Source organism: Myiozetetes cayanensis, unplaced genomic scaffold, assembly GCF_022539395.1.
Source record: "Myiozetetes cayanensis isolate MyiCay16 unplaced genomic scaffold, myiCay2020 scf6-25, whole genome shotgun sequence".
In the NCBI taxonomy this organism is placed as follows: Eukaryota; Metazoa; Chordata; class Aves; order Passeriformes; family Tyrannidae; genus Myiozetetes; species Myiozetetes cayanensis.
This window is the reverse complement of record NW_026087853.1, coordinates 51,924,802-51,947,503: the sequence shown is the minus strand read 5'-3', so window position 1 is coordinate 51,947,503 and position 22,702 is coordinate 51,924,802. Positions and strand designations below refer to the sequence as shown.

Sequence of the window (22,702 nt, the reverse complement as noted above, 5' to 3'; positions counted from 1 at the left end):
GTCAGAGCGAAACTTTCTCTGCTGTGAACTTAGTAAGTTCTGGGACAGGATGAGGGACTAGAGAGGGAGATGGCCAGTAGAAAATGTTGCAATAGAAGTCTTTGTACAGTGGGGCAAAACCAGCGGCAGAGGACGGGGACAGTGTCTCTTCACTGAGTCGCTCACACCTGCACGGCAAACAAAGGCAGCTTTTAGCATTCTGAACCCCTCAGCCGGCACTCGGCTCCCGGCTGCTCCCGCTGCAGTGGAGGTGCGTGTGCTTCGCTCTGCCGTGTCCGTGACTGCCTGCTCGTTTCCTTCAGCCCTGTGGTTTCGTTTCTGCCCAGCCCAGCCCCAGCCCCGTGTTTCAGGGGGTGTCGCACGGTAATTGCCGGGCTGAGCTTCCCACACGCGGCACGGATGGTCACACTTGCATAACTCTGCATTTGGCAATGCGCTGCTGTGCTGAAACAGGGGAAGCTCCTGCTTTCTCTGAAGCGTTCCTATTACCTTACAACATTGTACCACTCTCTGCAGCAATTGCTGTTTGCTCTAGCTGTTAATTCTCCACTTAATACATTCCTGGCCAGCAGATGCTTGCTGACTGCTGCCCGAGTTCAGATAAGTACACACAGTTGTAGTTCATTAGAAGAGAAATAAACTTGGATGCCAAGGCTTAGAGATGCTTTTTTTTTTTTTTTAACAACTCTCTTGAGGTCGAATTAGGTGGTTTGATCTTGCCTTAAACAACTGCAAGAGTTTGAGTCATAGTAATATTTATACTGTCACACAAATCTTCCTTACCTATTTCAAAGAAAGCAGTGTGCCTGACTTTCAGTGATAATGTGAAATAAATAAGCACAGCTTCTCTTAAAGCAGTCAAGCTTAAGAGATATATCTGTATGTAGATGATAGCATCTGCTTCCATTTAATTTTGATTCTAGGAAAGATTCTACAAGAAACACCTTTCTAAAGGAAATTTTTTGGTTTTTTTTTTTGATGGGACAAGACATTATTTCTGTGTCACTTCTCAAGTGACTCATTAGGCAAAGCCATGAAGATTTTAAACTTTCCAAGTAAAATGAAATCTGACAACTTAAAAGTTAAGGACATTTATTCAGCCAGTTGGCAAAATCAGACAAATTTTGATCTGCTTTCCAAGTGTGGTAATAAAATTTTAGTTAATTAAGATTGAGGAGTTAGAGATACTGCAAACGTCCAAGTACTAAAGTAAATCACTTATGAAAGTCAGATTTTGGCAGGATGTTTTTTTCCAAGGTTTTGGATGAGTGTAACACTAATCAACATTAATTCATGGAGAGGAAAGGAAAAAAAGCTGCATTACTATTTTCTGTTTGTCACCTTAAGGGCAGCTTCAATATCATTAAAGGGGTAACAGGCAAACCCTGAGGAAAAAGAAAAGACTGAAGATAGACATATTTATTAATAGCACTTAGTTCTATGAGTAATTTGAATTAAAATCCTCTTAAATGTACTTCTTCTCCTAAGTGAAGGATCTGTATGGTTTCTGTTAAATGGGGAAAAAAGCAATGGTTTGTATCTGAAAAACATGTCAAGCTCCCTTCTCTGTCTTCTCATGAAGGAAAAAAGCCAAAGCTTTTCCTGCTTAGTGATTGGATTGAAGGGAGGTGCGGTGTTTGAATCTTGTCTTCTGTCAAAGTTAGTTCTCCTGCTGTGAAGACCTTCAGCTGATTATCGGTGATGACCTCAGTGTGCCATACACACAGCTCTTTGCAGCTCTTTTCACAAAGTGAATTCTTTGCCTCAGAATTTAGACATTTGGAGGGGTTTATAATTTCCAAATAATAGAGGTTGAATCAGGTAATTTGTATTGGCACATGATACGATCACAGGTCCCAGAATCACAGAACAGCCCAGATTGGATGAGACCTGAGGTATGATTTGGTCCAGCCTTTCATGGGAAAGGAAGCATAGCTGAGATAATCTGCCACCCTGTTCAGTCTCATCTTGAAAACTTCCAGCAATGGGGACTCCACTACATCCCCAAATCATCTTATAGTTGTTTCCTATTCATGTTGTAAATGGCATTTTATGAAACAAGGTGGGTGTGTGGGAATAGTGGAAAAGAGCTATGCACACCCCCACCCCTCAGGCTTTAATACTTTGAGATGGAAAATGCCTGCTTGGACCCCTTGTGATCTCTGTAGCTTGCAGAGATGCTGTTGGTCAAGCTCCAGCCAAAAACTTGTAGACAGAAGTCCTCTGGGAGTTTTTTTGAGGGCTCTTCTCTTTCCCCAGCCCTGGATGCCCCCCATCCCTTCTGGGCTTGGACTCATATGATCAGATTTCTGAGACAGAAATTAAGACAGTATGAAGAGTGGAGTTTTGTAGGCAATTTTAAAGTTCAATAATAAAACCCCTGCAAATAATATGTTTCATTTTGTTGAGCCCAGTTTTGAAAAATGGGCTAACATTGGAAAAACCGTGTCTAGTGGACTTGCCTGTGACTGAGTGAGAAGGGATCATTTTGAGAACGTCTTCTCTAGGAAAGATGACGACCCAATTTCAACTTTTACTTTTAGCCTTGACTGTATTTGTAATTCTGGTAATTTGACACAACTATGTAGAGAATTGGGTCATTATAAAATGTAATTGCAGTTTGAACTCTACTGAAGAATGTTATGTTTGGTGTATATGTATTCTGTATTAAAGGATTAAGAATTACTTAAACTGTTTCTATTTTCGTGTGTGCAGCATGATAGCTATGTTCTGGTCACAAACACAGTGTCCAAAATTCAACAGAAATATACTTCATGAAATGTTACTGAAGTCAAGTACTTTAATTTGTCTTGTTAAATAAGTTTTGTGTCTTCTGGTTGGCAGTGATAAATGAGCAAAGCCATGAGTCCCTGTTGAGGGAGCAATACTGTCAGTAGGTCTCGGTCAGTGTGTCTTCTTAGACCTTCTGCTTGTCTGCATCTCCTCAAATGACCTAAAGAGATTTTCCTTAATCTTACACTCTTTGCATTTGCCATTTCTCTAAAGGCTTCACAGCTTTTAGCTTTGTTCTGCTTTTAACTGAATTTGATAAGTGAGCCACCTGCAAATTGCTGCAAAAGGTGCCTGAAGTCTTTCGTAATGGATTATTGATAATTACAGTGATCTCCTCAAGTTTCATGGAAGTAAGTTGACTTCGAGGAGTAGAGATTTATACTTATTCTTAATAAAGCATTTGGCTCAGAAAAGCATTTTAAGTCATTGGTTTTGAAAAGAATGCATTTAGAACATACCAATCTAATAGCTGCCCCTCACAATATTTTAAATGAACATCTTTGAGTGTCCTTCTTCATAGTCTTTTCAAAGAATTTGTTTCAGATACAGCTTAAGATTAAAAATAACCCTCTAAAGTCATCTGAGACATATAGAGCAGTTTAAAATTAGGATAATCAAACTTCTTGTTCTTGCTTGTAGAAAGAAAGCTTGAGAAAGTATGTTGGGTGAATGAGTTAGCTCTACCTTTCTGCATATTTTTCTTATTTATAATCCAGTTTTTATTCTACTGTATACGTTTCTGGACATCATAATTAGTTATACATCAAAGAAGGAAGCTTTGGTATGTGATGTTACATTCTAAACTCATTTTTGTCCCAGGGCTAAATTAGCTCAACTGAGTGTCATCTGCATTACTCAGTGTTGGGAGGCTAATGTTGATGAGGCCAATGAAAGTCATACCTACAAAGAGGTACCATGTCTGAAGTTTAAACTAGATAAAATGTGTTTGTGCACTTTGTGAGTAGTAGGGAAGAAAATTTCCCACTACAGCCAGTGGTGGTAGTAGTAGTAGTGTCATGATTTAGTAATTTGCATTTCAAGTACGTGCAAGTATGGAAATTAACATACTTTTCTAGACAAGCTAATCACTTATCCAAATAATTACTTAAATTAGAAAATGTAATTTGTAGAAACTGCTATTTAATACACCCATTTGAAGACATCTTACCTGTGTAATGACACTAAGAGAAGTGCTTCTGAAGAAAGAAAGGCTTCATGTGTCCTTTTCAGATCTGATAAGATGCCTGCTTCATCCTGGAGGAGGAGGAGGAGGAGTTGGTGGTGTTGGAATCAGCTTATTACTCCTTTGTGTAGAGCCTTGGCTGCAGAGCTGAGCCTTTCTGCACCTTTGCGTAGCTTCAGATATGAACTCTTAAATTGATGTGAAGGATGTTTTTTATGGAAAAATGGATTCAACTTTCAAGTTCTAACTAACCTGAGGTATGAAAAAACCAAACAAATTAGAGCAAGGAGTGATATTTATATATATTCAAAGTATATTTGTATTTTGATTTACCTAGTCAGTCTGGTGCAGATATCCCCTTCATTTTGACATACATAAGTTATGAGTGACAGCTATATCTCTGAGACCTTAACTGGCTGTTAACTGGATGAATGCAATATATGACAGTAAAGTGATATGGTTTTGAATAGCTGAACGTGTCCTTAACATCAGAGGAAGTCCTTTAGCTTAAGTGACCTATTCCACTTTGGACTAATCATCAGAGGAGCTCCTGTGGGAGCTTCACAGTTGGGCTGGGGAGAAGAAAGCTATCAAAAATCCCCCACCAAATCCCAGCTTGTTTGTCTTCAGGCTTGCACTCAATTGAAGACATTTAAAAGTGGGCCAGAATTTAAAGTAGAAAAGTTTTAAAGAACTCCTGAACTTTTGGAGATTCCCAATGCAGAGTCTCTGGAAATCATTACACATGCAGTCAAAATCAATACTTTTAAAATTCAAGTGCTAATCACTTCGTGCTGTTTTCATTTTGGTATTCACTTGGGTATAAGGCATCTTTTCTGAGAAAAAAATCTGGTGCTTGAACATTTTACTACGTATTTTAAGTAAGACATGAGAGACAAACTGGGTTGCAGATTAGACAGTTAAGGCCTGAAGTGATTAAAGTTTTAAGGGAGTTAATCTTTAAATGCTTCAGTCTTAGCTAGCTGATCTGTAAGCCAATTTTCCTGCAACATTAATGCTTTTAAGGACCTGAATAAAGAGTTGTCTACAGCATCCATTTAACCTTCAGTGCACTTGGTCAGCTGCAGAGATTTTGAATTTGTTGGGGTTTTTTCTCCCCTCCTTCCCCTCAGACTTTTTTACCTCTCAAGAATCACTGTATATGTAATTCTTTAATAACAATTGCATGGCAGAGCTCAGTGTAGCACTTGTAAGTGCATTGTGTTGTTTTAATTTTCATTCTGTTGCAGTGCAGGTGCTTTCAGCATTAGTAGAAAACAAATAATAGCAAAAGTACAGCAATTTTTTTTTTAATCAGAGTGTTTCTGGACTCAGCTTGTATTTCTTTAACTTGTCTGTACTTGCCTCCACTAGAAATCCTGGAGTGCCATAAATGTGATACATTTTACAGTAATGTTTCTGCTGTGCTGTAAAACAGTTATATTCTGGTTTTAGAATCCCACTGCTTTTACTGAATGGATGTTAGCTTCTGGTTTTTGTAGACTAGTGGAGTAAAATAATTTGATATTGATATCTAAGGACTCACAAGTAGTCCTTGCTTAGCAAAACTTCATCGGACTTGGCTAAGTGCTGCGAAAGGGTGCAATTATTATGTTTTGTCAATTCTTTTTTCTTTTGTTTTGAGTTGGGAAAAAAACCCCAGAGCACTTTGTATTACAGTCAACATTTTTAGTAAAAATGGTAAAATATTGACGTGACACCGGTTTGGAATTTCAACTCTCTAATCTTTCCATAGAGTATATTGAAGTGTAACTTTTTTGTAATTATCAAGATGTTTTCAGATACATTGCCCCCCATTTTCACTTAAATTGTCTTCAGATCTTCTGGAGGAGAAAGCCATTTTTATAAGCTTTCTTAAGAAGTGCAGATGTTTCTAGAGTCATAGAATGATTTTTGGGTTGGTTTTCTTCAGTTTTTGTAGCTGTCATCTCCACAAGTAATACTTGATTGCATAAGGTGGTCTTGTCCATTTGATTCAGTATCTTTATTACCTCCCCTTAATTTTTCTCATCTTGAAAAATCAGAGGAAAGGCTACAACATGGACTTCTCTGTAAGTGTCTGGTTGTGGGTTTTTTGCGTAACAATCAGCAGAGAAGATTCTGAGACCTCAGTTAACCTGAGTTAAGTGGTGTTGTACTAAACAAAACTCCGTGTGTGACTTGGTATTTTCACCTCATAACTAATAGACTTGTCTGTGAGAAGTGTCCTGGAGACCCTGCTTTTTCTAAACATTCTGAAATTTCGAGTATTAAATGTTTTTTGGTGTTCCTTGTTTAAAAAAACCCCATTTCATATGTAATGAGGGACATGACGGAGGTACTCACCGAAGGTAGCGATGCAGATGCAGTTGTGCTTCATTTAGAGTGTTGCCTTGATGGATCTGTATCAGCATCATCATTCTTCCTCTTTGAGTTCCCTCTCCTGCAGGTGTTTGAGGGTGACCTGCAGCTCTTTCCCTCCACAGTCCTGTGTGCCTGTGTGCCTGTGTCCAGCCAGTCTGGGTTTCTCTCACAGGTGTGCTGGTTTTCTCTCACTCTGTGCTTCGCTGAGATTTGAGTCTGCAGGATTATGGAACATTCTTTATGCTCTTAAGCTTCTCAGGCTACAAGACTAGACTATATAATACCCTTGGAATATATGGTTTTGTGGCTAACATGTTTCTCTAGGAATTTTTTCGCTATCAGTGTAAACAGAAAATTTTTAAATATTTCACATGCTTATTGAGAGGAGCTAAGAAATTCTCTTGACTGAAAAGAGAGAGCAACATATATGTCAAACACACGATATGAAAATGGGCTATATCTCCAGAAACTAAAACTGAAGAGCAGAAATCCTATTGTATTATATATGAGAAGAAAAATTATAGGAAAAAATGATGGGTTTAATTATTTTCACCTTAATGTATAACCTGTTCGTGGATGTGCTTTGTCTTTTCCTAAAAGTATTAGTTTATACCTGAAAGTTAACTGGATGAATGCAATATATGGCAGTAAAGTGACGTGGTTTTGAATAGCTGAATGTGTCCTTAACATCACAGGAGGTTCTTTAGCCTAGGTGACCTATTCCACTTAGGACTAATCATCAGTGAAAATTATTTCAGAATAATTCTGTGTGAAGACAAATCATGTAAGTTTGGAATGCAAGCAGCAAAACAGCAGTTTGTCCAGAAAAACACAAACCAATGTACACTTTTAAGTCAGTTAAAAGTACTGTAGGTGCTGCGCCTTCTGAATTTACAGCACTGTTTTTATGTTTACCCAAATGCACAGAAATTAATTGAGCTGTATTTGTGTGCACTACAACATCTAGACCTGTTGTTATACAAAACTTCTGTTCTCCAGTTGTTCCTCGTGCCACGTGCAGTTGACTGTACCTGTCCAAGTTAGTCGTGTACAGGTGCCAGCACTTCTCCATCAGATGTCTCCACAAGCAAGAGTGTTGTGCATCTTGAGCTAAAGCGAATCAAAGAAGTTCAGCTTTTGAAAAAACGTAAACACTATTCTGAGGTGGCCAGGGCTTGGACATGAGAAGGCTTGATATGAATAAAACGAAGAGAATAAACTGTTCTCTTTGTCCTTTGAGAATACAGTGAGTGATGGTGAATGGATTCGCTAGCAAAGAAGATTTGATGTAAATGGGAAGAAACATTTAAACAGGTGGAGCTCATGCTGCTTAGAATGACAATTTTGAACAGTATTATTTGTTTTTAATGTTAGATACCTATGAGGAATGACTTGTGTGAGGCTAATAGAACAGGATGGAAAGGGGAATAATCTGGATAATCTCCTGAGGTTCTTTTTAGATTTACTCTCTGTGTGCCTGCTTGTTTGCTTCTTTGCAGAGAAGGACCCTGTAACTCACTGGGAAAGTACCAAACTGAGACATCAGAATGGTGGTGAAAGTAGAAATCTCTGTGGGTTGCCATTAGAGATGAGACCTGGTCTTTAGATGGGATTGTCAGGTGTTTATCCTCGCTGTTCACTACAACCAGCTTTATGCCACTGTTGGATCAGGTTCCTGTAACTACCAGAGAGGAAGAGAGAAAACTGGAAAAATGTAACAATCCAGTAAAGCACTGAAGTACCTCAGAACCACTTAGCAGTTCGTTGTTTAAAATTCGTACGTTTTGTTTCAGCTCATCATTACAGATTATCTGTCAGCTTTCTCCAAGAAATTGGAACTTCTTCTACGCTTGAAGTGCTGTAATTTAGACAATTTTTTGACTGACGCTTCTGGGGTTTTTTTGTTTGGTTGGTTTGGTTTTTCGGTGTGTTTGTGCAGGGAGCTGAGAATTTGTGTGGTTTTGGAAAGAACCAGAAAGCAAGACTGTTGTGTATTGAGTTTATAAGTATATATCCAGTTGACACAAAGCAATTCTTTCTTGGGTTGTGCAAAGGAGCAGAAAGGCAGATAATGTGCATCTAATCAAACACAGTCTATTGGGCTGAATACAAGATTGTGAAACTTGAACTGGGTCGTTGAATGTGTTCTGGGAATCCAGAAATAATTTATCTGTGAAGTTGGTTCCTGTGACTGTAAATCAGTTTGGAATGTTTTCTAATAGTTCAAGAAAACAGACTAATGGAAAATAAGGGTTATTTTACCTTTTTTTCTGAACAAGTTTGCTAATGGTTTGTGTTTTGTTAAAGCCGACACTTCACGCTAAGAATTTCTAGTAGTGCTCGTAAGTCATTATATTCCCCCAGCCCCTCAATTTGATCGACCCTTTAATTTGCACTCTTCACGTAAATTTTGCAGCATTTTGATGCAGGTTTCTTCTGCTGGCTTAAATCATCTCAGTGGTCTTAAAGCTTGACTTGTTAAACTTGAAAACTTCTTTGAAGCCTTTATACAATTTAAGACCTTATCCGTAATAGTTTATAAAAGGTGTGTCCTGGTTGTGTGCATCAAAATAAAAAAAGAACATCAATAAATCTTACAATGATCCCTCACAATTTTGTATATTCAGTGTGCTACAGCTCATTTTATCACTGTGTCATGCAGATATAAGCCAAACAGAAACATCAGTGCTGAGACTTTTTGCTGTTTCCAATTCATCTAACTCCTGGTTTCAGGCCTGTGCACAGGGCAGAGTGGGTGTGTGCTCTGAGCATACACCTGGCCCAACACCTACACAGGCTTGGGGAGAAAGCAGCTGATTCCAGTGGTTCAGTGTCTGACTGGGACTGTGCCTTTTAGAATCCTTGGGAAAGGACTTGCAGGATTACTACCAATTTTGTTTTTCACAAGTAGCATGTTGGCCTCCAGTACCATCACTAACTGAAGTCTCAGAAGGAGCTCAGTTTATTAATCCTGAGGTTGGGATGTTGGTTTCTTTGTTTATAAAGCAAAGTCTACTTCATATTGTTTCAGTACCACATGTTGGTGCTCTCGTTTCACTAATTGCATGGAATTGGCAAAACCACTTTCAGATTTTTCAGTTTTTATTGTACAACATTTTTAGGCTCTTGTCTCTTTCCCAGTAACATGACAGATGGTTTTCTTTTGTACAAAACCTGGGATTTGTAGAAGGAGAAGAGTACAAATGAACTTGCAGGTTAGAAGGTATATATGGGAGCTATTTAGATGGCCCTCTTCCTCCTGTATTATTCTTTAATAATGTGGTAGTAATTCTGTTATAGTTCTGGTCCTGATTTCAGTGTGGATTTGGTAAAAGGCTACAAGAATTTTACCAAAGAAACCTGATTTTAAGTAAAAGTCAATAAATAGTAATTTGCTATATATTTGTTATAATAGATGTTTGCTTTATGGTCATAATAATGTAAAAAAATAAAGAAGTAATGTACTTATTAAGAGGAAGAAGAAAAATATAAGCATATTCAGATCTGGTTTGTAAGTGCTTGTTTTAGGGCTGCTCACCAGTGAAACTTTTTGTCTTTGATTGAAGCTCTCCTGAGCGGGGATCTGCCATAAGCCTGGCTTCTTGTAATGAATTCCGAGTGTGGAACAGGAGTTTTCCAGCAGTTTACCTGGACTGGTCCTAACAAAACATTTTCTTCTTTCTCTGTCTTTGTTGCTCTGAGAATGTCAGAAATCAACTGATGCAGGCCAAGACCTTTAGAAGTGGCAGATTTCTAAGATGAGAGTGTTAATGGTGCAGCTGATCCATGAAGTGTGAAATCTTTATTTAATGTTGCTAAGGGAGACCTCTCCCGGGGACGTTTGGTTGCAGCGTCTTCATGTTTTTCAAGGACGTACTGTCAAGGGATCACTTGGACAGGTGCTTCTATTTAGCTGTCATGGATACCAGGATAAACTCAAAAGGATTTTTATTATTTTGTCAGTAATAGAGTAGTAAATTAAGCATTTGAACTGGCTTCTAGTGTGAATCTATAAAGCTCCAGCTTGCTGATTTGGAGATGAGACAGGTCAGGCTTCAGTTGTGGATAACGCTACTTGTATGGGGATCCTTTTACAGTTTGTAGTTCTTACTCAGCCTGCAGCTCGTTAAATCTGGGCTGCAGAGGGAACCTGGGCAAAGAGGGAGACCCCTGACACCCAAGTCTTCTTTTGAATGGCATTTGGAACTGGTACTCAAGAGATTCCCTGACCAGACATCCCAAGTCTTGCAGCCTTTGAAGTGTCACCTGCGCTCTGTGTGTTTCCCAAGCATAAAGCAAATTCCTCCCCCCATCTCTTTTGCATTTCATATATCTATAACTAAGGTGCCCAAATTACTTGCTCATCCTTCCTTTGCACTTGCTGGTTCCTTAACATTGATGAGAAATGATCTTTTATTTATGCCTCCAAAAGGAGATTGGAAAATGAGATCACGCTCAGATACTGAACAGCGTCAGTTATCCTCGAGTCAAAAATATCTTTATTCTTTTTTTTTTTGCCGAAAGTATTTGCAAATATTTAAATCAATATTTCAAATTTTTATTTGAACCTCTGCCAAGTTACTTGGACTAAAGCAACTAGTATATATATTAAATTAAGAGTAAAGCAATTTTAATGTGATAAATAGTGTGTAGTCACACTCCCCACCTCCATATAAAATGATCTGCTGTATTATGGTGCTGCTGGTATTCCTGTTGTCATTCTGCCATAAATTGTGAGGAATTTAATATAAGAACTGGCTTTAACTTTCTGGTCATGTCTCACTACAGCCCCCTCCCCTCCCCTGGTTTCTGTGCCTTCAGAACTCCCAGTTTTAGCTCATTATCTAAATAAAGGCAGTTCAACACAAATCCATTCGAGAGTGTCTGTAAAACAAACTGGTGGGATAAGGTCAGATGATGTAATTAATTTTTATAGATTGATGCAGTATTATAATCAACCAGACATGTTTTTAGTAATAAAATGCACAGTGCAGTTATGATTTTGGTGCTTTATCTTAGGCTCACCTATGAGCTAGGAGTGCAGGAAGCATTATTCTAAAAAAATATAATTAAATTCAAACTTTTGATCCAAGAGAGAATATCTGGTTTTGTAGTTTACTGAAAAATCTTTGGTATAATGCAGTATTTTAAAAACAAGCAATATTCCCCTTCTGAACGTGGCATATACAAAATCAACCTCACTTCATTTTTTAACTGTATTGTTTCCTTTTTGACATGTGTTACAGCATGTGGACAAGAGAGATGTTCATTAAAATCATGGCTTATAAGCTTAGAATGAAGAATGAATTAGATTTAATGTCAAAATAGTGGGATAAGAAGTGAGTACTAAAGTTACAGTGTGCATTCATGACCTCAATGTTTTTAACATTCTTTGAATACCAGATTTGTCTAGTTCTCGGCATCACCTCATGATTATTTGCTATAACTGCATACCAGAAAAGCTTATTTCACAAGGATTTTCCTGCATTCTGGCCCAGTAATATACTTGTAGAGACTTGTTGGCATTTGCAATTTTGAAGATTTGTTGTTGGACCATTTTCATATCTGTTTTGTGTCTTGTATATTGAATTTGATCTCCTTCTCCCAAAAAGCAGAGGAACTGGCAAGACCTCTCAAAAAGTGGGTGGAGAGTACATTCCCCCCTTCTCCCCTCCCCAATTTCAGTATTTTGCTCATAGGTCCAACGTGTGTTAGCAGCAGCCACTTCTGGAGGAAAAGGTTTTCAGTACCCACAGCAAGTTGTTATATTTACACTAACAAAAATTACTTGGAAAAAAAAATTACTTGGTGGTTTTGATTGTGGCTGAATCATTTATATAAGCACGTCTTAAGTTTTCTGTTTTGAAATTCAAGATTTGATTCTTGTTACACTTTGATCAATGCTGTTGCTTAAAAGGGATGTGCTTTGGTCATTTTGTGTCTGAATGTCTCTCATCTAAAAGATGAGCAGCATTTCCAGCTCTGTAGTTGGAAAAATGTTTGGGAATGTTGTAATAAATGTATATCTATAATTTTCTTCGGTTTTGGGTAACGCAATTGTGAGAACTCCACATGATTTGGAAAACTGTTTCCATTGTATATAACCAAAGAGCAGTTAAATGAATGGAAAGACATTGAATAATGTCAAGTTTGATTAGGCTTGAAAGATTGTTGATGTTGGTTTTCTGTAATAGTATGCCTTGGCTGAAGAAAGTAAGTAGTTGAGTAGTTCAGTTGAGAAAAGCATTTTGCAATGATAAATTCTGTGGAATTATATTTGATTAATAAATATTTAAATATATTTCAGTTTGTGTTAAGATAAAAGCATATCAATGTTAAATTTTGTTTATTCTGGCTGCCACAAACATAACTGTGTTTGTATTTTGTGTGGTAAAGGCTAAGTAGATAGTGTTTGGTTAAGTGTTCTAGAATACATTTTCCAAAATGTTACAGTTTACTTCCAAGGTGAACAATGATATAATTATGGAAAATGTAATTAAATGTCAGATTTTTGTGCTGACTTGGGCTTTAGACTCCAAGTAGTTTGGTGTGGAAGAGTTCAGCTAAAACCACTAAACCCCTCAGCCTCTGAGTTCAGACTGAGAATCAGCAGAGATAACGAAAGTGGGATGTTTTTATTGAACCATTTCTTGGGCTGCTGAAGTGGAAAGGTGGAAGCACTTTAACAAAAAAGCTTAACTTATTTAAGGGTTTTATCTGCACCTTGTCTTTCAAAACTCATCCCTGAGCTTTCAAGAACACTTCAAAATGGCACAAAACAAGAGATCCTTCTCACTGGCTCTTCTTCCTTTTTTTAACTCTTTTTGTAGGAATTGAATGCATTCACTGATGCAAGTATTTTTTAACAGTCTGTATTTGTAATTTGATGATAAAAGGTTGGAAATGGTCTCTTGAGCAGGAAGATTTGGTGGTTTGTTTTATGGAGGTTTTATTGGGGTTTCCTGGGTGGTGAATCCTTGTTGGTTTTCTTTGGGGGGAGGTGGGGAGGGCAGTTTGTTTGGGTTATTTCTATGAACATTTTGATATTATCAGCCACTAAATAGCTGTCTTTTCTGAGTATCCCAATTGCATTAGTTAAATACATAGATGTGATCTATGCTGAAGCATTTTAGGGTGTGTAGTATGGGATAATGGTGACATACTTCTTAAGGTGTGTCATTATTACAGCATATGCACACCCTCTTATGTCTTCCTGCTTAAATATGATAGAGCTTGTAAGCTTTCCTTTTTAAGTATTAATTTACTATGATGAGTTGGGTAACAGCATATTTAGGTACACCATTTTACCTATTATGGATAATACCTTACCTGTCTGTTGCAAGAGCAACACTAGAGTGGAAACCGTATTTAAATTAGGCATTGAATTTAGTGGTGGTTTCTGAAGGGCGTTCAAAGAAAGAAACTTAATGACTCTTGTCTCTTCAGATTACTGATTTTTAAGTGTGGCAGGAAAAGAACGCACCTTTTCAGTTTTAGTTTCACGGTGGTTTATGTCTTACATGAATGAAGTGAATGTGGTGGTCCTGAGCCATCTGCTGTTTTGTGTGAGCATGAGTTAACAGCTTCTTCAGGGTCTCTTGTCTCAGAGGATGAGGATCTCTGTGCCAGCACTGATCCAGAGTGAGGGGAGAAAACAAATTGCCTTATTTAAGCTGCAGTGTAGAAATGTGTAAAACTTACATGTTTCAGACCCCAGTAAGAGAGGCAGTGCAGACAGGGTGTGTGCCTTCTGCTGAGACAGCAAAATACTGTGAGCAGCAGGTCGGGGGAGTTGATTCTGCCCCTCTACTCGTCTCTTCTGAAACCCCACCTGCAGGGCTGCATCCAGCTCTGGGGTCCCCAGCACAGGAACAAGGTAGACCTATGGGAGTGAGTCCAGAGGAGGGATATCAAGATGATTAGAGGGATGGAGCACCTGTCCTGTGAGGAAAGGCTGAGAGAGTTGGGGTTGTTCAGCCTGGAGAAGGTTCAGAGGAAAGCTTCTAGCCCCTTTTAATGCCTGAAATAGTGTTACAAGAGAGCTGGAGAGGGAGATTTACAAGAGCAGGTAGTAACAGGAAAAGGGGGAATGGCTTCAAACTGAAAGACAGTAGGTTTGGATTAGATATGTGGCAGAAATTGTTTATTGTGTGGTGAGGCACTGGCACAGGTTGCCCAGAGAAGCTGTGGATGCCCCAACCCCGTTCAAGGCCAGGTTGGATGTGGCTCTGAGCAACCTGGTCTAGTGAAAGGTGTCCCTGCCCATGGCAGGAGGGTTGGACCTACATGATCTCTAGGGTCTCTTCTAGCCCAAACTCTTCTATGATTCTATGATTTGCTGTTTAAATTTCAACCCAGTGGCAAAGCACCGACAGTGCAATTTCTGCAAGGTCGTCGTCTTATGAGTCTCTATGTGTCACTTTCCCCTTCCTAAAGTATCTCTTGTACTGCTATGGGAACCATATGAATTTTGGAAGGCTATGTATTAAACCGTAATTTTAGCAGTGTAACAGATAAACAGAGTTAGATCTGCTCATTCTGCTACAACTAGAGATGTTGTGCTGTCAATTGATGAGCTCGTTTCGTGGTCATGCAAAAAGCTCATGGGAAGATGCTGAAAACCATCTCTTGGCTTCCTGAAACTCTTGTGATAATTATGTTGAATAGCAATGGAAATATTAATACTCAAGGTCAGAATAAAACTTGATCAAGCTTATTGTCCAGAACTGAACAAGAATTAGCAGTGGATAGTTTGGGAACGAGTGTGAGATACCATGAGATGAGACACTGTTGCTTGTTTTGATAAATACACTGGCATATGCTGCTCCAGGTTTAAGAGGCTTCAGCAGTGGTAGGATACTTTTTGGCCAATATACGTGTGAGTTCCTCAGGAGCTTCTCCCCTATTCCTTTGTCTGAAAGTTTTTAAGCCCTTTACATTTGTCCTTTATAATAGTCTACAGTTTTACTGTGTTTTGTGAAAGACTTGCATGTGTTTTATATCAACATACAATCATTTTATATAATGATATCTATTTAATTTTCATGAAAAATCATGATTTATTATGTATTTATATTGTTGATTCTGTTCCCAAATATGAGATATCTTCTTGTATTCCTGCCGTAGAGCACGTTTTTTCCAAGATGGAGAAACCCCTCCAATACAATCTTTCCTTGCAGAGACCTTACAAGGTTCTGGATACTGTTTTTTTTCTCTCTGTGACTTCTAGTTGAAATGTATCTTTTTGAAATGCAGATAGCAAAATTACGAGTCTTGCGTGTACCTCCCAGTTCCTTTCCTGATGATTTTGACCATTTGATTTTTTTTTTTTCCATGGTTACCACACATTAAAGTAAACCACGTCAGGTTCCCTTTCCTGAATGGTAACAACGTGTGTAGTCTGTTATTGCATGTGCATCTTTAGGATTTTTTTTTTTTTTAATGGGCTTTAGTTTCCTCTACTAAGTTGGGAAATAGATAATGCTTCTTTACCCAATTGCCTGGTATTGGGAGACCCTTTCATGTACTATCACAAAAGACTTGAATGTTGACTGTTCCAAATACTTTTATTGTCCATAGACTTGACAAATTTGTTGTTGAAATTTTTGATATGTTCAGAAATTGTCTGTAGAAAACAAAAAACCCAAGTCAGTCAGCCCTTGCTACACATGCACAGAGCCCAGCAGAGATCTGATCTGCCTCCCTTGGGGAAAACTAACCATTATTCCTGCTTTAAAAAATGGGTTAGTAGATCAAAAGAGAACTTTTCTCCTATACCATCACAGTTTAGTTTAATTGAGAATTTTTTGCCGAGAGTGTTCTTGCTAAAAGATTTTTTATTGAATGACTCTGTTGTTCTATTTAGTACATCCATGTTGAAGAACTGTTAATAGATGAATGATTTATGATCTTGCTGTAGAGAAGCCTCTCTGATTTTTTTTCCAGTGTATTTTGTTTATCTGTAGGGTTACTAGTTCTCTAACTTGAAATTTTCAGCAAGTTTGCTACATCTGAGCAAAGATTCTGGATAACTTCAATGCTCTTTAAAAACAGATGAAACATTTGCCCATCTTCCAATAACCCTCTACCCGTCTCCAGGGGTAGAAAGTGAAATCCACAGTTTATAACTCTCTAACTTTATATTTTGATTGCACAGAACACTTGCAGTCATGCTGTCTGATACTTTCATTTTCGTTTTCCGAAATCTTCTATATTTTCCCCTCCAAAATACAGTTTTGTTCTGGGGACTTCCTCAGACATCTCTCTAGGGAACTATAATGTAGAAAGAATTCCTAGTGGAGTTTTTTTGAGCTCTAGTTGTCTTTGAGTGATCATTTTACCCTTTTACTTATTTTAGCCATTGCCATCATCAGTTTTTATAAGCTTTCTACTTCTGATGCATGTTGAAACATATCTTAGTGGTAATTGAGGTGATTGTGCCGCTCTACTCTGTGCTGGTCCAGCCTCACCTTGAGTCCTGTGGGCAGTTTTGGGTACCACAATATAAAAAAGACATGAAACCATCAGAGTGTCCAAAGGAGGGCAATGAGGATGGTGAAAGGCCTTGAGGGGAAGCCGTGTGAGGAGCAGCTGAGAGCACTTGGTGTGTTCAGCTGGAGAGGAAGAGACTGAGGGGAGACCTCAGTGCAGTTACAACTTCCTTGTGAGGGGCAGAGGAGGGGCAGGCACTGATCTCTGCTCTGTGGTGACCAGGGACAGGACCCCAGGGAATGGCCTGAAGTTGTGTCAGGGCAGGTTTAGGTTGGGTATGAGGAAAAGGTTCTTCCCCCAGGGGGTGGTTGGGCACTGGAACAGGCTCCCAGGGAAGTGGTCACAGCACCGAGCCTGACAGAGCTGAAGAAGCATTTGAACAACACTCTCAGGCCCATGATGTGACTTTTGGGGCTGGTCCTGTGCAGGACCAGGAGTTGGACTCAGTGATCCTTGTAGTCCCTTCCAACTCAGGATACTCTATGTTTCTGTGATTCTAATTTTTATTTCTTAGGAGGTTTCTATACCAAATTTCTCCATTAGTTTCAGTACTAGTTCTATATGTAACCTACTGGACTTCATGTACACTTTAATTTCCCTTGTCTTGGACAAGACTTTTTTTCCCTCTGATGCTTAAATGATTGTTTTCAAAAGATGATTAGGGCTACTGTGTGGTGCACTCTGACCTCAGCAGACTTCAGACTCATCACCACTTCTTTAGGAACAGTCAAGTCTACGTGAGATTTATCACAGTGACATCCAACAAACCAATTGCTACAGTTCCTGCTGGTATCAGTTACATTCCACCTCCCCTGCCTTTAGAACGTGCTTTTCCTTAGAGTTCTGTTCATTGCTACGTTGAGAGTGTCCTCTACTGAAAGAGGTCCAAGGCCTGTGGTGTGTAGGGTCCTGTCTTAGAGTCATGCCCTCTTAATGTGAGACTTTTCTGTGCTGAGAAGCCCTGGGGCTTGGGGGAGAGTGGACTGTGCTGGGTGGCCTTGCTGGCCCAGCACGGCCTGACTGACTGACCTGCTGCTTTCCTGGCAGAGCTGCAGCTGCATCATGTTCCAAGGAGCAGTGCCTGCACACAGCTTGCCAAGGGAACTGTGTGGGCCACCACTGGGATGTGGCAGGAGGAGGAGGGAAGATAAAATGGTTATTCTGGATGTTGATCTTTCAAGTTTTGTGTACTTACTGTCAATTTTTTTCTTTTCGATTTCTGTTCGATACAGCAGAGTGTAATTAAAACGTGTTTAACTGCTCAAAAGAGTGAGTTTTAATGAATTTTCCCAAGCAGGGATTTTTGTCTCTAAACTTTTCAACCAAGCTGGCAAAAGTGTGCTTTCATAAAAGCCTGTGGCCAGCTTATTTGTGTGCATTTGGAACAGAACTCTGGAGCTTGGGCTGCTTGTCACTGCCTGAATTTTCCTCAGTAGGAACAGTTTTGGAATTCTCATACTAAACCTCCTGTGGTTACCCTTCCTGAAATTAGTTTGTGTATGTTTTCACTACATATTGTGTATTTATACAGTGTTTACATTTTCTTCATGTTTTACTTGAAAATAATTTACCTTTCATGAAAGCATCTGAAGTGATGAAAATGATGTTAATTTTTTCTTGCTCAGATATGTATTTCAGGTATTGTAGTAAAGATCTCTTCAACAAAGGAATATTGAGGATATTGTCCTACCAGAGTGGGAAGACTGTACATGGTACTCTAAACTTGAATACTTGTCTTAACTATTTATACATCTTTTTCAGGATGCAGCTGTACCACTTCACTGAGGTTGGAAAACAGAGATTTTACTTAAAAGCTGTAGCAGTATTATGGCCCAGAGTACTGTTGTTGGGGGCCTTGGAGTCTTAGGGGCTTATTTGGTTGGGTTTTTTTTTTTCTTTTTTTTTTTTAAAGATTTCAGTCTCTAGTTTCACTGCCACATCCCATAAATTTTGCACAAGACTGCAATTTACATGCAATATTTTCTATTATAGTAAACATTATTAATAACCTCATCTAGAAAAGAATTAAAATGCTTGAGGTCATGAACCTAATTGTTGGAATGCCATGGATCATAGTTAGATTTGACTTCAGTCAGTGTGACTGAATGAATATGTATATGAATACATGTGAAATAAAAATCTGATAATTCTTTTCATATATCCCTTATTTTTTAGAACTTCTGGGTAGTGAAAGAAAGGGTGACTTTGAGAGTTTTATTGTGTTTTTACCATGGCTTTTAAAAGACGTGAATAAGTAACTGCATACTTTAAATGGAAACAACATAAATGCATGGAGTGCTGTTTGCTGTTTTTGTCTCACACATACTATCTCAGTATGTTGTTTTCAATGAATACAATAGTTTATTCATTTTTCAGTAGCTGGTATTTTATATTTAGTTTGGTTTTATTTTGAATTAAATTAATCTTGGTCTTCAATTCTGTTTAGGATAAAAATTTGTGTAATACTTTTTTTGGAGCAGGAGGGAGAAACTTTTTAAAGGTTGTTAAATATTGATGTACGTTTCCACTGGGCTTTGTGGACACTTTCATGCAGATTCATTGGAAATGACCAGACAGGGTATTTTTCTTAGGATTTTTTCCCTTTCAGTTGGAAGCATTTCCTTCTAAGCTTGGTTGTTTTTTTAAGATTGTTCTTTTCTGAGGATACTATTTTTATACTACAAACCCAAAAATCTGCTGTCTATGGAAACATTTATTTCAGATGAGAGATTAGAATTATTAACCAATATTGACACTCCAGTTTTTTCTTAACTTTGAAGACTCTATAATTTACTCCTTATGTATTTTCAAAAGTAAATTTACTCGTTACTTTTGATATGATCATTTACTCTCTATAGCATCATTATTAACATTAGTTTTGCAAAATAGCCTAGCAGGCCTTAGGGAAGTCATTCATGAGTTCTGTTTGCACATTTCTGTACAGCATGCAGTGCAAATGTGCACGAGTGTAATATTTTGTCTTGTTGTGCTTTTCCTGGTTTTGGTGCTGGCATTAAAAGAATAGACTTAGTCTTTACCATTTAAGGATAATTTCATTGTCTTATTTCAAATATCTGACCCTCAGTGCTCCAAAGTGTGTCTTTGTTGAATTGAGTTGACATTTAGGAACCTCTCTGTCGGAAGAACCAGTAGAGGTTGGTTAGCACCGGTTACAGGAAGAAACCACAAGTCTCTGGCGTCCAGCAGATACTGCAATCTGGTACTAGAAGATATATGAGTTCATACACTCAAGGGCAGGGCTGCCATCCAGAGGAGCTTGTATAGGCTGGAGCAGTGAGCCAGTGGAAGCATTATGAGATGAACCAGGGAGAAATGCAAAGCCTGTGTTTGGGAGGGAGGAACCACCCGTAGTGTTTCACGTTGGAGACTGACTGGCTGGGAAGCGTCTCGGCTGGAAGGACCTGGAGGTCCTGCTAGAGAGCAAGCTGAACGTGAGCCAGCAGCGTGCCCTGGCAGCAAAGATGACCAGCAGCACCCCAAATGGCATTTAGGGGATCACAGCCAGGAACCTGAGTGATTATTCAAGTCCTTAACTCAGCACCTGATAGATCCCATCTGAAAAGCTGCATCCAGTTTTGGGTTCCCCACTGCAAGAAGGGTGTCCATCAGCTGGAGCTGTTCTAGGGGAGGGCAGCCAAGATGGTCTGTTGGGCCCAGACGATTTGCTCCATGAGGAGAGCCTGCAGGACCTGGGCCTGTTCAGGCTGGAAAAGGGACATCTTTGGGATGACCTAACAGCAGCCTTCCAATACCAAAATGGAGACTATCACAAAGATGGAGCCAGGCTCTTCTCAGTGGCACATGGTAGGAGAACAAGAGGCAAGAGGTATAAATTTAAGTAGGAGGGGTTCTAGCCATCATCATAAGGAGAGTCAAGAATTGGAATAAGTTGTTCAAGAAACTTTATGGTCTCCATCCATGAAAGTTTTCAAGACTGACTTTGTAAATCCCTGAGCAGTCTGGTCTGAATTCATTGTTTATCGTACTTTGAGCAGGAGGTTGGACTGTACACCTTCTGAAGTGCCTTCCCCGAGACCTCCTGCGGTCAGCACAGTCTTGTGCATCATGCATGTGCAGAGGCTGATGAGGAGAAGGAAGAACTGTGCAGTGAGATTACATCTGAGTTAAAGCAACTACTGCATTGCAAAATGGTCCTGCTACTGAGCAAGAGGGGCAGGGAGGAATCCCAACATGTAGCTCACTGAAGCTGGTTAGGTCACACACATCATATGATTAACTTTGTAATAGGTTTCTTATAAGTAACAGTGTAGAATTTTTTTCCAACTCTCCTTGTTCTCCCTACCCAAGATCCTAAAGATGGGATCTTGGTCTGGGAACTGGTTCTGGATGCTGTTCATCAGTCTGACTGTCAGTACCAGCAGATTTCCTTCAGTTGTTTCCTTCAGAACAAACAACAGCTGCATTTGCTGCTGTGGCCTGCTAAGAAAACCAAAGTGCCTGTTCCACCTTGTAAAAGGCCTTGTTGGCAATAAGTACTTTTTTAAAAACAGAGGTGATAGACCTATTTATTGCAAGATCTCTAATGTTTTCATCCAACTGGAGGCCTGCTTGACAACTCTGCAGGTGAAAAAATATAGAGAAGAGAGCAACTAATTTTAAAATACATTTTTCCTTCTTAATATTAATTATTAACCCATCAAGTTATTGATGGGTTGTGGTATGGTTTTCATTACTCCATCCAGTCACTTGGTTTCTGTCACATTTTCATATGTAGAAGCAGATATACAACGTGTTGTTTTTAGTAATTGCTGTGCCTCCATTTGTGGTGTAAAACAGCATCTCTTTTATAGCGATGTGCAGTGTTCCTAGAAACTTATAGAAGCAGAAGATGCCATTTGTAGCTTACCAAATGCATTGGTTAGAAGTTATTAAAGGCCTGGAAGTTCTTCCCAACAGGCCTGCTAGCAGCTCTATCTAGAAGCAGAATACATGGTTCATTAACTTGAGATAATTGTTCTTATGATAAATCACTTTGATTCACTGGTAGATTGTGTGTTTCTTAGGTGAGTGTGGTTGTCTACTGAAAAGCTAAATGTGAAGGTAAAACTGGCAAACTTAACAAGCAGTTGGTCTGAATATGTTTTCACATTTTGCTCTAGAAAGAGTGTTTTCCATGGGAGGTGAGGGAGGTGGCTGTGTGTAGCGTGGTCCTTCTCTCACATGCATTGCTTGTAACTGTGGCACTTACAATGTGAGAAACAGCAGCTGTGAAGACTGGAGAAATAAATTCATCTGCTCTATCACAAAATGATTTGATTTGCAGGAAAAGAAACCCTTAGCAGAAATTTGTTTCGTTGTCAGTGTGTCAACTTGCTCATTTTCATGTATCTTCTTTAAAAATATTAAATGGTTGCTCTTTTCACCTTTCATATCAATATGTTTTGTGTTCAAAAAATGCCAATTAAAAGTTCTGCAGGAATTGCTTTGAAAGACAGCTAGATACCTTGAAGAGGTAAATTGTGAAAATGTGGGTTTGCATCTCATAGCAGAAATCTGATGTTTTCTTTCAGTTGAAAATAAGTGGCTTTTTAATGTGCCATCCTGAAAAAGTGTTATTAAAAAAGAAAAGTGAAAATATCTCAATGTTTATATTCCATTTACTAATACTGGAAGATTTCTTTTACTACAGAAAGGGAGTGCTCAGCTTCAGGCTGAGACTCTTTTCCAGTCTGATTTGGGTTTCAATAATTACAGTGAAGAGGTTCCACGAGGAAAATGAAAATGAAACTTAGACGTGTGCCCCCCTGCCTCAAACAAGAATGTGATACAGATAAAGGCAACTTTATGGGTATTATACAGATCATGTAAATATTTTTTTTTTTTTAAATC

The 22,702-nt window shown here is 38.8% G+C and overlaps 1 protein-coding gene across 7 annotated transcripts in view; it reads left to right on the top strand.

Moving 5' to 3' along the window:
- Positions 1-22,702, top strand: part of SBF2 (SET binding factor 2) — a 250,825-nt gene that overhangs the window by 49,358 nt on the left and 178,765 nt on the right. The gene's annotated exons all lie outside the window — the stretch shown is intronic.